Here is a 14,779-nt window from a genome sequence, read left to right as displayed (position 1 = left end):
ATGATGTTTGACGTGTTGATTTTAGTTTTATGCCCATGGGTTAATTGTCCTTTGTCCTGGATTATTTAATATGTCCGTCTGGTTTTTGTTCATAACAGTCCATCAGTCATAAATATAAAGTGCGAGTGTCCTCGTCAAATTACCCTTATACCCGAAGTTAAATATTCCAACTAATTGGGGACTTAAACTGTAACAAGATTTTAATACTTTGTTTAATAATTACACCAGGTTATCGACTGCGTGTAACCCAAGGTTTTAATACTCTGTTATCAATTATGCCAAGTGTCCTTGTACATAATTTCACCCCTGTTTTAATAATTCTAGTGGCTATTAATCCATTCCCGTGTCCGGTTAAATGAACGATTATTCGTACATATAAATATCCCGCCCATCGTGTCCGATCGAGTGTATATGGTTATTTATAGGGACGTCCAATTGTGAATCTTTATATTAAAATTAATAAACTATCATTTAGTTAAACAAATATAAAGCCTATTAATAGCCCATAGTCTAATTTTCACAAGTGTCGTTCTTTTGTCCAAACCCCAATTATGGTACAAAGCCCAATTACCCAATTTTAGTAATTAGCCCAACATCATGATTACTTCGTTTTAAATAAGCATAATAATAACTTAGCTACGAGACATTAAATTAAAAAGGTTGAACATAACTTACAATGATTAAAAATAGCGTAGCGTTACACGGACAGAATTTCAACTTACACCCTTACAATATTTGCTAACATACCCTTATTATTAGAATTATAATTAAAATTAAAATTAAAATATAAATATATATATATATATATATATATATTACGTATATATTGAGAGAGAGATTGAATTATATTGATATTTTTGCGATCAAACTGCGTTTGCTTTTATAGGCGGTTTCAGAATTTGGGGCTCCGCGACTCGCGGCAATTTTTGCCTTCAAACTCCGCGAGTCGCGGAATTTGATTTTCCAGCTCACCAACTTTGGAGTCTTTCTTTGCCGACGAATTTATAATATATTATAATATTTAAATAGTTATAAAAATTATTTAAATATTATATTATATTTATGTGCATAGTTGACTCGTAATTTTTAGTCCGTTGCGTCGAGCGTTGAGAGTTGACTCTGGTCCCAGTTCCGGATTTTCGAACGTCCTTGCGTACAATTTAATATCTTGTACTTTGCGTTTTGAATCTTGTACTCTTGTAATTTCGAGACGTTTCTTATCAATAATTGGAACCTCTTTGATTGTATTTTGTACTTTTGAGCTTTTTGGTCGTTTGCGTCTTCAATTCGTCGAATCTGTCTTTTGTCTTCACCTTTTATTATTTAAACGAATATCACTTGTAAATAGAACAATTTCAACTAAAAGCTTATCTTTCTTGAGAAATAATGCTATGAAATATATGTTCGTTTTTAGCATTATCAAATATTCCCACACTTGAGCGTTGCTTGTCCTCAAGCAATATAGTCTTGAAATACTAGAATCACTTCTTTATTCTTCACACTTTGAACATCAGTGATTTCTATACGGTGGTATAAACAATGGTAGTAACGATATGGTTTACAGTCCCACATGACTATAAAAATTTAGATCCATTAAGGAAATTGGATCTTTATGAAAACATTTGATCTTTTGAAAATTAAATCTAGTTTTTACCCTAGATAAGTTTTTCGGAATAACCCTTCACCGGTGTTTGCAAATTATTTTTGTGGGTTTGGTGGGTTTCATATTTGAAAATTTTAGCTCAAAACTTATGGTTTTGTGTCACCCACTTGCTAACCTTGTATTAGGAAAGCAACACGTCCAGTTTACTTGTCCCGTATATTACCTTTCGGTAAACTACCGTCCGGTTGTAAAGGAAAGCGTTGAACAAGCAACTGTTAAGGCAATGTCCCCTGACATGCTTTTAATTATGGTCTATAACGTGTCGGACGCAATTACTATCCTTGGTAGGAGCAATAGTAAAGCTCACCCTTATGATTTTTCGGTCTGGCACAAGGTCCTGTCTTTGACCATGCTATGCAACCACCGTTCTTACGGTTGACACCCGATTTGGTTCAAGTGACCTAATGAATTCCTAGGATTTTACGTTCAATGGTAATGAACGCATTGAAAATGGGTTTTTAGAAAACAAATCGGTTTGTAATTTTGATCAAAATATTTTCTCGTTCAGGCTCGAGTTTAGATATCATTGAATTCCATGAGTTTGTAATTCTCAATCTTTAAGGTCAATCTCAAGGATTGAGTAATATCAGGCTTAAAAGTTGATTTTTGATCTTTTAAGGAGATTATCCTTTCTGGGATCTGATTCATTAGTCTTATCCGGCTAATTTGCACGGTGCCCCCCATTGTACGAGATAAATCCTTCTCATGGTTAGGATAAATCTGACCACTTGGCGACCCTGTTTAATGCCGAGGTCCGTGGATTTCCTGCTGATTTTAGTGATGACTTTTCTAGATTTTTGGTCAACCTACAGCTGGTCTGGACGACAACTTCATGACCTAAATCAAGAAGCGCGTTTCTTTTTCGGAAGACTTTACTTCCTTTTAATGATGGAATTGATCCATCGTGTAGATCCATCTTTCTTACAGTAAATCAGGTAAAACTTTTTAGTTTAGTCCAAAGCAAAAGTATTTTCAATTATTTGTACAAAAATATGTGATATATGTTTAAAATAACTTGGTAAATTTTCCCACACTTGGCTTTTATTTTCTTTTATTTGCCTTTTTATTGTCCTCTATTCTATTTTAAATGAATTCTAAAATTTTGGTTTGTTTCTCAATTTATGTCCTTTCCAAGGTAACAATAATTTCGGTGTTAACACCTAGATTTATCGTTCATAAATATGTATAAACATGATTTTGAGTTCATTTAGTTGAAAATTTTGAAAAATTTTACTAGAATTGGGTAGTCAGTATATAAGACTAGGGCTGTTCTTTATTATCAGAGAGCACTAGATTCTAATACAACTACTGCTTTACTAGTATATTTTTAATGGTAACCAAGTGTTTAAGATAAATTTTTTTTTTTAAAAAATCCGAAAGAATTTAACCCCTTCCCACACTTAAGATCTTGCAATGCCCTCATTTGCAAGAAATCAGTAACAATTTAAATTATTGAGGGTGATTAGCGTAGAATTGATTAAATTTTACCAAAGTTTCCAAACATATTTGTGTTTGTGTTGAATGATAAATGGTGCACATCATTTGTTCATTCCGTCTTGTTGTTATTTCACATATATTTTTCATCTTGTCGTCAAAATTAGTTGCTTTTACTGAACTTAATGCCAGTCTTTGAAAATGCATTGTTTTACCCTGTTGTGTACATAAGATAAACTGCAAACATATATATATATTTTTGAAGTTTGGTATATTACCCCACGTTCAAAAATTATTAAAATCTAATAATAAAAGTTAGAAAATTATAAAAACTATTACAATATTAACATACGTATTAAATGTATCAACATTACAAATTATAAAATAAATAAAACTAAGTAGACTAGGGATGATACTGATACCAGTAGGGGTTCCATGCATAACCATAGGTGTTATAAAATGCTTCGGCTGGGTTATACGTAGGATACGGTGGTTGGATCTCTATAGACCAGGGAGGAAATACGGGCGATGGAGTAGGAATATAGTTTCTACCTATTTGTTGGCAATAAGCTATGATTTAGTTTTGATGAACTTGCCAATCTTCAAATGCTCGATGTCTAGCATTTTCGTACTCTTGTGAAGCTATAAACCTTTGCATTTCTGTCATTTCATTTCCCCCTCCCACATTACCTGGCTGTTGGTTTCTCTCAACCTGTGGATGTCTACCATGGTATTGTACTGCGGCGTTATTTCGCCTCTTCAAAACCTTCGCACCTTGGTATACATTTAAATCTATTGTATCGCGGGGTTCTGGTTCTTCGATTAGTAATCCCCCCCGACTTATATCCACACCGAGATATTCAGCAATCAAAGTAATAAATATACCACATCCTATTATGCTATGCGGTCTCATCCCCCTAACCATAGCTGATAAATAATAACCCACACAATATGGTATACTTACAGCACTTTGTGGGTCTCGAATACACATGTGGTAAAACAAATCCTGTTCATTTACCTTTTCCTTATTCTTACCTCTTTGTGTAATCGAATTAGCTAAAAATCTATGAATTACTCTTAACTCTGCTCTATCTATATCCAAATAAGAGTAATTTCCCCCTTTAAATCGGTGATGGCTAGTCATTTGACTCCATACACCATGCGTATCAAAATTTTCATCTATCTTTCTACCATTTAGTATCAACCCTCTACAATCGGCAGATGCTAGCTCCTCAGGCGTATATATACGTAAGGCCTGAGCCATGTCTAGTAAAGACATGTGTCGCATCGAACCTCCCAACAAAAATCTAATAAAAGATCGATCGGTTAAACTAGCTACCCGATCATTTATTTCTATACTACATAACAATTCTTTACACCATACTTTATATACAGGTCTACGCATGTTGAATAACCGTACCCAATCGTTAAAAGTAGAATTACCATACCTCTGTGCAAGTAATTCCCTAATTGGCCCGGCCAATTCTACAGCTTCTAATGGTCCCCATTCTATGACCCTAGGTACTTCAACAACTTTAGAATGAAGAGTATGCAAACCCCTTTGGTATTTTGGATAATCTATCCAAAGTCTGTCAAATCTCAGGTTCGGGTGCAAATCTTCCAAGTGCATATCAGAAAATGTCATGACTGGATGAGGTATATCTTGTTTGTAGTAGTTATCTACCTCCTGTTGTTTCGTATTCTCAGCAGGAGCATTGCGAGCTTGGGATGAAGATTCACCCCTTTCAGTCTGCAAAACACATCAAACACAATTTTTGTGCATCCAAATATGCATTAGTGTCAGCAAAATCATCAATCAAAATAATTACAATAACATGATCAATTTATATCAAACTTAAGCTCATTTTCATATTTTCATCAAATCTACACTTTTTCAAATAAGCATATACGAAAATGTTCGCCAAGTTCATAAGCATTCAACTCAAATAACATGTCAAAATAATCATTACTAGCAATTAAACAAGTTTCAAATGGCATTATCTCTCAAAAATCAAGTTCATGAATTTTAGACTTGAAAAAGTCCACTTTAATTCTCAAAATCATGTTTAGGCTCAAAGTTTGGATCTTTTAACTACCTAAACATGTTACACTACTTAATTTAGCAACAATTCATGACAAAAATCGGCCATAACCTGTTTATATCAAAATGCTCCAAATTGCTCAAGAACACAAACCCTAGATTACTCAAAATTTGAAGTTTAAGGCTCCTAATCATGTTAAATAGCATCAATCTAGGTTATACAAGCATAATACATAAGCAATTTAAGCATAATTACACTAAAAAGCATCAAAATCGAATTGGGTATAAAATTGCTCAAGAACACCAATTTTCGGATTAAATGGTGTTTAGGTGTAGAAATTTACCGTTTTTCTTGAGTAATTCCTTGATAGCATCCTTCTCAACATGATTTTAGTAAAAGATTTGATGATTTTCGGTGAAAAAATTCGATTTTGGGAGTTATTTTTCGTGTATTTTCGCAGAAAAATGGGTGTGGTAGTGTGCAGACTGATCTGTTTGGCCCTTTTATTTTTTTCTGTATTTTTGGAACTCCGCGAGTCGCGGCATTTTGCCATTGCCAACTCCGCGAGTCGCGGTGGTTTTTTTTTTTTTTTTTAATAAACCTTAACTGATGAAACAATTAAGTAATTAATTTTAAAATTTTGTTTCCCTTGTTATTTAGGGCGAGGTCGTTTCGGATCGATGTCCTAGTCCGTCCTTCGACAAAATTTTAAAATTTGTCTTTTTGTAGTGATTGTTTTAAAAGCTTAGATTTTTTAGTTTTTTAATGTTTTTGTCATACTTTAATTCAATAAGATTAAAAATAATGATAATAAAAGTTCTCGTCCCTCCCTCGGGTAAACCAATTTCGGTTCAACGACCTAGTCTTCAACTTACGACGAATTTTAAAAATCATATTTTTAACTTAATGAGATAAAGTAAATTTTTGTTTTTAAATTCACACCAAACTTAAAATAAAAATACATAAAATTCAAAATTAATATTAAAAATTCACACCAAACTTAATTTAAAAATTCATATTATAAAATCACACCAAACTTATATTATATTTTTCAAATATTTACAATTTTAAATATATTGTTTTTATAAAGTTTACAATATTAATTTAAGATTTATATATTAATTTTAAAAACATGGTAAAAATAAAATTAAAAATCTTTTTGGCTTTTATCCCACTTTAATCAATCAAATATTATCAAAAATATGCGCCCCTCTTTTCGGTAAAGTAATTTCGGTTCCAAGACCTAATTTAACTCATGACGAATTTTTGAAATATTTTGGGTTGATTGATTAAAGATATTTATACCTTAAGAATAAACGTTAAATTTCGCAGTGATGTAATAAATTTTTGTATGATATCAATAATTTCGGTTGCCAAACCTAATTTTATTTAATATCAATTTAATACTTTATAGCGAACAAATTAGCGTTTATTATCAAAAGGTTAAAAATAAAAATAAAAATAAAAACTGTACAGACTTACCTGTGAGATAGTATTCTTAGTTATACGATCTATCCCATTCATAAGATAGTCGGTTTAATTGGTTTTCCATGGCTACATAGGCGTAACCTCGAGCATTCAGTGTTTTTTATTCTAAACATATGAACGGTCCGTCTCTGCATAAAGTAACAAATTCGGTATTTGAATAGGTTTGATTATTTGAACATTTACCTCCATGTGACCATTTTCCGCATTTGTGACATCTTTCTAGGTGTCGTGCTCTTCTTTTCGCTGCGGATTTTGATTTTCCTTTACCAAATTGTAACTTATTATCTTTGCATCTGGATTCTTTTCTTACTCCGTCCAATCTTTCTCTGATTACTGATACTATTTCACTCGGTAGTGTGTCATTATTATGTTTAGTGATCAAAGCGTGTAGCATTAGACCATGGTTTAGTTCACAGGCAGTCTTCATTTCCTAAAAAAATAAAAATTCAGAATGGGGGGAGAAGACTAGTTCTTTAGGGTCTGCTAGGGAAAGACCATTCGAGTTCCATTTTCGAGAACTACACGAAAACAGACAATCTAACTCTAACAGAAATACATATTATCCTTTAAAGACTTGATTCTCCCCACACTTAGTTAGCTGTGGTATCGAAATTGTGATTAACTTCGTTGTCAACTTCCATTGGACTATCTATGTAGTGTTTAACTCTGTGACCATTAACTTTAAATTCAATCCCATTTGAATTTATTAATTCTATCGTTCCGTATGGGAAAACTCTTTTGACTATGAATGATCCAGACCATCTTGATTTCAATTTTCCAGGAAATAGCTTGAATCGTGAATTGAAAAGAAGAACTCTGTCTCCTTCTTTAAATTCTTTTAAACTTCCGATTCTTTTATCATGCCATTTCTTCGTTCTTTCCTTATAGATTAACGAATTTTCGTATGCTTCATGTCTTAATTCTTCTAATTCGTTTAGTTGACTTAATCGTAGACGTCCAGCTTCATGTATATCAAGATTACATGTCTTCAAAGCTCAAAATGCTTTGTGTTCAATTTCTACTGGAAGATGACATGATTTTCCGTAAACGAGTCTAAAAGGTGTGGTTCCAATTGGAGTTTTGTAGGCTGTTCTAAAAGCCCAGAGTGCATCCTCCAATTTAATGGACCATTCCTTCGGATTTGATCCTACGTTTTTTCTAGAATACGTTTTAAAGCTCGGTTGGTATTTTCAACTTGTCCACTTGTTTGTGGATGATAAGCAGTGGAGATTTTATGAGTTACTCCATATCTTTTAAGAACTTTCTCAAGTTGATTATTACAGAAATGAGTTCTCCGATCACTTATTAAAGCTTTCGGTGTTCCAAACCTTGCAAAAAGACGTTTTAAAAAGTTGACTACAACTCGTGCATCGTTAGTTGGGAGAGCTTGTGCTTTCGCCCATTTAGATACATAATCAATGGCAACGAGAATGTAGAGATTATTATGAGATTTTGGAAATGGACCCATAAAGTCAATACCCCAAATGTCAAATACTTCACATACTTGGATGACATTTTGTGGCATTTCATCACGTTGACTTATTTTTCCGGCCCTTTGACAAGCATCACAGGATTTGCAAAGAAGGAGTGCGTCTTTGTAAATTGTAGGCCAATAGAATCCAGCTTCATAAACTTTTCTTGCTGTTAATTGAGGCCCATAATGCCCTCATGTTGGTCCTGTGTGACAATGGTTTAAGATTTTACTAGCTTCATTTCCAAATACACATCGGCGTATTATTCCATCGGGACAACTTTTAAATAGATGTGGATCTTCCCAGAAATAGTGTTTTATATCACTAAAGAATTTCTTTCGTTTTTGGTACGATAATCCTTTTTCAAGGAATCCGCAAACTAAGTAGTTTGCATAGTCTGCAAACCATGGGATTTCATTATAATCTATCTTCAATAGATATTCATCAGGAAAGTTGTCTTGTATGGCCGATTCATTTAGAACTTCTAATTCAGGATTTTCAAGACGAGAAAGATGATCAGCGGCGAGATTTTCTGCTCCTTTTTTATCTCGGATTTCAATATCGAACTCTTGTAAGAGTACGATCCAACGGATTAATCTTGGTTTAGCATCTTGTTTCAAAAATAGGTATCTAAGAGCAGAATGGTCGGTATAGACCACCGTTTTAGCTAGAACGAGATATGATCGAAATTTGTCAAAAGCAAAGACAATAGCAAGGAGTTCTTTTTCAGTAGTTGTATAATTTGTTTGTGCTCCTTGTAACGTCTTACTAGCATAATATATAGGTTGAAATCGTTTTTCAATCCTTTGTCCTAAAACGGCTCCCATTGCAAAATCACTTGCATCGCACATTAGTTCAAATGGTAGATTCCAATTTGGTGTTATCATGATCGGCGCATTAGTGAGTTTCTCTTTAAGAATATTAAAAGATTTGATACATTCATCTGAAAAGATGAATGGAGCGTCCTTTTCTAGGAGTTTATTCATAGGAGTATCAATTTTAGAAAAATCTTTTATGAAACGTCGGTAAAAACCGGCATGCCCTAGAAAACTCCTAACTCCTCTAACATTGGTGGGATGTGGAAGTTTAGCAATTACATCTACTTTAGCTCTATCCACTTCAATTCCTTCTTTTGAAATTTTATGTCCAAGAACGATGCCTTCTTTAACCATAAAATGGCATTTCTCCCAATTAAGAACTAGATTTGATTGTTCACATCTAATAAGCATTCGTTCAAGATTAGCTAGACATGTTTCAAATGTATCACCGAAGACTGAAAAATCATCCATGAAAACTTCCATGCATTCTTCTATCATGTCGTGAAAAATCGCCATCATACACCTTTGAAAGGTTGCAGGGGCGTTGCAAAGTCCAAATGGCATGCGTTTGTAAGCAAAAGTACCATAAGGGCACGTGAACGTGGTTTTCTCTTGATCTTCGGGTGCTATTGGAATTTGAAAATATCTGGAAAATCCATCAAGAAAACAATAGTAACTATTTTCGGCTAATCTTTCCAACATTTGATCAATGAAAGGTAAGGGAAAGTGATCTTTTCTGGTGGCATCATTTAATTTTCTATAATCAATACATACACGCCATCCTGTTACAGTCCTAGTAGGAATAAGCTCATTTTTCTCATTTGTAATGACAGTCATGCCACCCTTCTTAGGCACGCATTGAACTGGGCTTACCCATGGACTATCAGAAATTGGATATATTAAACCTGCATCTAGTAGTTTAATAATTTCTTTCTTAACTACATCTTGCATATTCGGATTTAGTCTTCGTTGGCGTTGCACATACGTTTTATGACCTTCTTCCATAAGGATTTTATGTGTGCAATACGAAGGACTTATTCCTTTAATATCATGAATCTTCCATGCAATGGCTGGTTTATGAGCTTTCAACACAGAAATGAGTTGTGATTTCTCATTTTCATTAAGAGAAGACGATATTATTACAGGTAATTCAGATTCACCATGTAAATAAGCATATTCCAAATGGTTTGGAAGTGGCTTTAACTCTAATTTCGGTGGTTCTTCTATCGATGATTTATATCGATATCTGTCTTCTTCTTTTAGCATTTGAATTTCTTCTGTTGTTGGTTCATATCCATTAGCTATTAGTGTAGCTAACATTTCAGCTTCATCAATTTGTTCAGTACCTTCTCCTAAAGAACATTCTCCTGTTCCTTGTAATTCTGGAAATTCTTCTAACAATTCTGCATGTGAATCTATAGTTTGAATATAATAACATGTATCATCTGCAGATTGCGGTTGTTGCATTGCTCTATCAACTGAAAAGGTAACACTCTCATCCTCTATACTTAGGGTCAATTTCTTACCAAACACGTCTATCATTGCTTTAGCCGTGTTTAAGAATGGTCTTCCTAATATGAGAGGAACTTGAGAATCTTCTTCCATGTCCAGAACAAAAAAATCTACTGGAAATACTAAAGTACCAACTTTAACTAGCATGTTCTCCATTATCCCTCTAGGATATTTTATTGATCTATCGGCTAATTGTATGCTTATTCTTGTTGGTTTCAATTCTCCAAGGTCTAGTTTAGCGTATAGTGAATACGGCATTAGATTTATACTAGCACCTAAGTCTGCCAATGCTTCTATTGAACTAAGACTACCCAGAAAACATGGAATTGTGAAACTTCCTGGATCAGATAGTTTTTCTGGTATCTTATTCAACAGCACTGCTGAACAATTAGCATTCATAGTAGCGGCCGAGAGTTCTTCCATTTTCTTTCTATTCGAGATTAGATCTTTCAAGAATTTAGCATATCTAGGCATTCCTGAAATCACATCAATGAAAGGAAGATTTACATTTATCTGTTTAAACATATCCAAGAATTTGGATTGCTCGGCTTCAAGTTTCTCTTTTTTCATTTTACTCGGGTAAGGAAGTGGTGGTTGGTATGGTTTAACATAAGGTTTAGCCTTAACTGTGTTATCTTCATTAACCTTTTCAACTACCGGTTCTTTTTCCTTATCTTGTTCAGGTTATGGTTCTTGTGGAGTAGGAATAGTTTCATCAGAAGTTACCGGTATTTCAGGTGGTTTAAGTGTTGTACCACTTCTTGTGGTAATGGCTTTAGCTGTTTCATTCCGGGGGTTAGCATTTGTATCACTAGGTAAACTTCCCGGTTTTCTTTCACCTATTAACCTTGCTAGGTTACTTACTTCTTGTTCCAGATTTTGAATAGAAGCTTGTTGATTTCTAAATGCTTGAGCATTTTGTTCATTTGTTTGTTTCTGAGATGTGAAAAACTGCGTTTGAGTTTCAACTAGCTTCGTCATCATATCTTTTAAATTCGGCTTTTTATCATCGGTTTGTGGTGGTTTGTTTTGAAAATTAGGTCTTTGCTGGTTGTAAGTATTGTTGGATACTTGTTGATTGCTAGGACCTTGTTGGTTGTTGTATGGAATATTTCGGTTATAGTTCTGGTTTTGATTGTAAATAGGTCTTGGCGGTTGATAATTATTCTGATAATTATTTTCAGGCCTTTGGTTTATGTATGAAATATTCTCTCTTTGTTCCATTGTTAATTCAATACTGAGACAATCTTTTATCAAATGTGGTCCTCCACACTGCTCACAACTAATTCGTATTGAGTATATATCTTTAGTCATCTTTTCCATTCGTCTCTCGACAGCATCTATCTTTGCGAAAATGGAATCTAAGTCATGGCTAGAATCGGCTCTAGCTGCTTTAGATGATCTAACGATATCTTTTTCTTGGTGCCACTCATGTGAGTGGGAAGCAGTGTTATCAATAATTTTATAAGCATCAGTTTCGGTTTTCTTCATAATGGAACCACCAGCTGCTATATCTATGTCTTTCCTTGTAGTGATGTCGCATCCTTGGTAGAATATTTGTACTATTTGACAGGTGTCTAAACCATGTTGCGGACATCCTCTTAATAACTTTCCAAATCTTGTCGACGCCTCATATAGAGTTTCATTCGGTTTCTGTGTGACGTAACAATTTCTCCTTGAAGTCTTACGGCTTTAGATGCAGGAAAGAATTGTTTAAGAAATTTTTCAACTAAAACATCCCATGTATCAATCGCCCCTTCAGGTAACGATTCCAACCAATCTTTGGCTTCTCCCTTTAAAGTCCAGGGAAATAACATGAGATATATCTGTTCATCCTCCATTTCTCTTATTTTTAATAGTGTGCAGATCCTATTAAAGGTACGAAGATGTTCATTTGGATCTTCCTTCGGCGCACCACTAAATTGGCATTGATTAGTCACCATGTGTAGAATTTGTCCTTTGATTTCATAATCTGGCGCATTAATGTCAGGATGAGTAATTGCGTGACCTTGGCCATTGTGTTTAGCTCTCATTCGGTCTTCCATACTTAAAGGTTCCAGATTCTCCATAATTGAATTTGTTGAATCGGAATCACTAGAGGATTCTGATTTAATGGTTCGTTCCTCAACAATCTCTGTTTGAATGATTGGTGGTTCCGGAGGAAAGTTTAGTGGTTCAGGATCTATGAATCGTCCCTGAATATTCTCCGAATTCTCAATTGTGAGGTCGGGTTCAAAAAATGGATTATCGGAAATTTGAACTGGAGTACTTGGTCGACTAGATGACGATTCTAAAGAAAAATCAACGGCGGTAATATTTGCTAAATGTCTTGATCTAGTTACAGGTGGTGAACGTACAAAAGGTGGTGAACGTCTTGCTCGGTGCATTCACTGAATATCCTATTAGTTTTTTAAAAAGGAAAGAAAAATTATATAAGTTATCCAATTAATAGACTTTTCTGATTTTGCCCACGTTTTGAATAGCCAAAAGATGCAGCAGAGGGGCAGGATTCGTTTGGTCTCAATATAATTGAGGACTGTTTGGCTCCAATAACCCGGTCCACGTACAAATCCAACTATTACTACGAACCAGAAAATTTTGATGTCTATCAATTTAACCACTTAAAATAAATTTTCGTAATTTTAAGAAATTTAGATAAGAAGTAGAATAAAAATCTATGTCCTAAAACTAGAATGACGAGAAATAAGAAAGAAAAAGAGTGCGTCGGAAAAAGATCGAAAAATAAAAATAAGAAAGAAAAAGAGTGACTTATAGAACTTAAAAACACTCGACTAACCCAACCTTATTACTATCACTAACTTAAAATTATAATCGCAAATTGAGATTACTAATTGGAATAATAATTGATACATAGGTAAAAGGCGTCTAAAAATATTAAAGCTTACAAGTAAAACTATATCCCAAATGGAAATATCTTAAAAAGAGGTACTAAAACTTAAAAAGGCGTCATAAAATTCTAAAACACCTAAAGTAAAAAAATAATTATGGCAAAAACTATATCTTAAAATTAAATACGAGCGAAAAATACAAATATTACGCTAAAATAATTAAAAAGGGACAAAATATAAAAATATACAAAAAGTTGTAAAAAGTACAAATTTTATAAAAATATTATTTTTATATTATTTATTTTATTAAACTATTAATTTTATATTTTAATTAAAATAATTTAACTAAAATAGAATTTAATTTAAAAACTTAAAACTAATTATAATAATAAATAAGTAATTAGGGTCAATAATAATAAATAAATAATAATTACCCCGTATTTAATGCTGATTAGGGATTCTGTCACGTGTGTCAGGGAGGCTCCGCGAGTTGCGGTATTCGAAGCTGCAAACTCCGCGAGTCGCGGGGTTCTTAAATTCAACTCTGGTACAGTTTTTAATTCAACGCGTTTTTTTTATGCTTTATATTTTCTGTTTTAAATAAAAATATTTATATAATAAAAACTTATATTTAAAAACTAAAATAAAAATAGAACTACTTTATAATTTTATAAATAAAAAATCTTAAAACTAGATTTATATATATATATATATATATATATATATATATATATATATATATATAATTTTTTTTTCTTTTTCGGTTTTTGATTTTATATTTTAAATAAACATAAAATATTTAAATAAAACTTATAATTTTTATAAAATAAAAATAAAGAAACTTTATAAAACTTAAATATTTAACAAAATCTTAAAAATATTTATATTTTTGTTTTTCTTTTTATGTTTTCGAATATTTAAAACGTATTTTTACAAAAGCGTATAAAAGTAAACTAAAAAAATAATTTTTTTTTTATTATTAGCGTTGCGCTTCTGGCTTTTAAGCTAGATTGTTCCCCGGCAGCGGCGCCAAAAATAACTTGGTGTTATGCGATGTGTATATAAAATAGCTATTAAATTTTACAAAAAAATACTATAAAATACGATACAATTTTACACAAGATATTTATTTATTTAGAGAATGGATATACTTAAACCTTACTACAACACTTATAGGCAGTGTACCTAATCGTACAGTAGTGTAGTTTTTAGTAAGTCCGGTTCGTTCCACAGGGAAAATCTTTAAACAAAGCTTAACGCTATATTAGTTTTATTTTATAAAAATACAAATATATATATAAGTAATATTATTATTATAAAGGGGGGTTTTTACCGTTTAATGACCGGTTTGTCGATTTTAAAACTTTAGTCGCAGTTAAAACAAAATGTAAAATATTAAATAAATAAAAGACTTAATTTAAAGCGTAAAGTAAATAACGATAATGAAATTGCGATAAATAAAAGTGCGATAAAATAAACTTGCGATAATTAAAAAGTAACA

The sequence above is a fragment of the Rutidosis leptorrhynchoides genome, chromosome 7, assembly GCF_046630445.1.
Source record: "Rutidosis leptorrhynchoides isolate AG116_Rl617_1_P2 chromosome 7, CSIRO_AGI_Rlap_v1, whole genome shotgun sequence".
In the NCBI taxonomy this organism is placed as follows: Eukaryota; Viridiplantae; Streptophyta; class Magnoliopsida; order Asterales; family Asteraceae; genus Rutidosis; species Rutidosis leptorrhynchoides.
The sequence above is the reverse complement of the archived record's forward strand: the minus strand, read 5'-3'. Positions refer to the sequence as shown.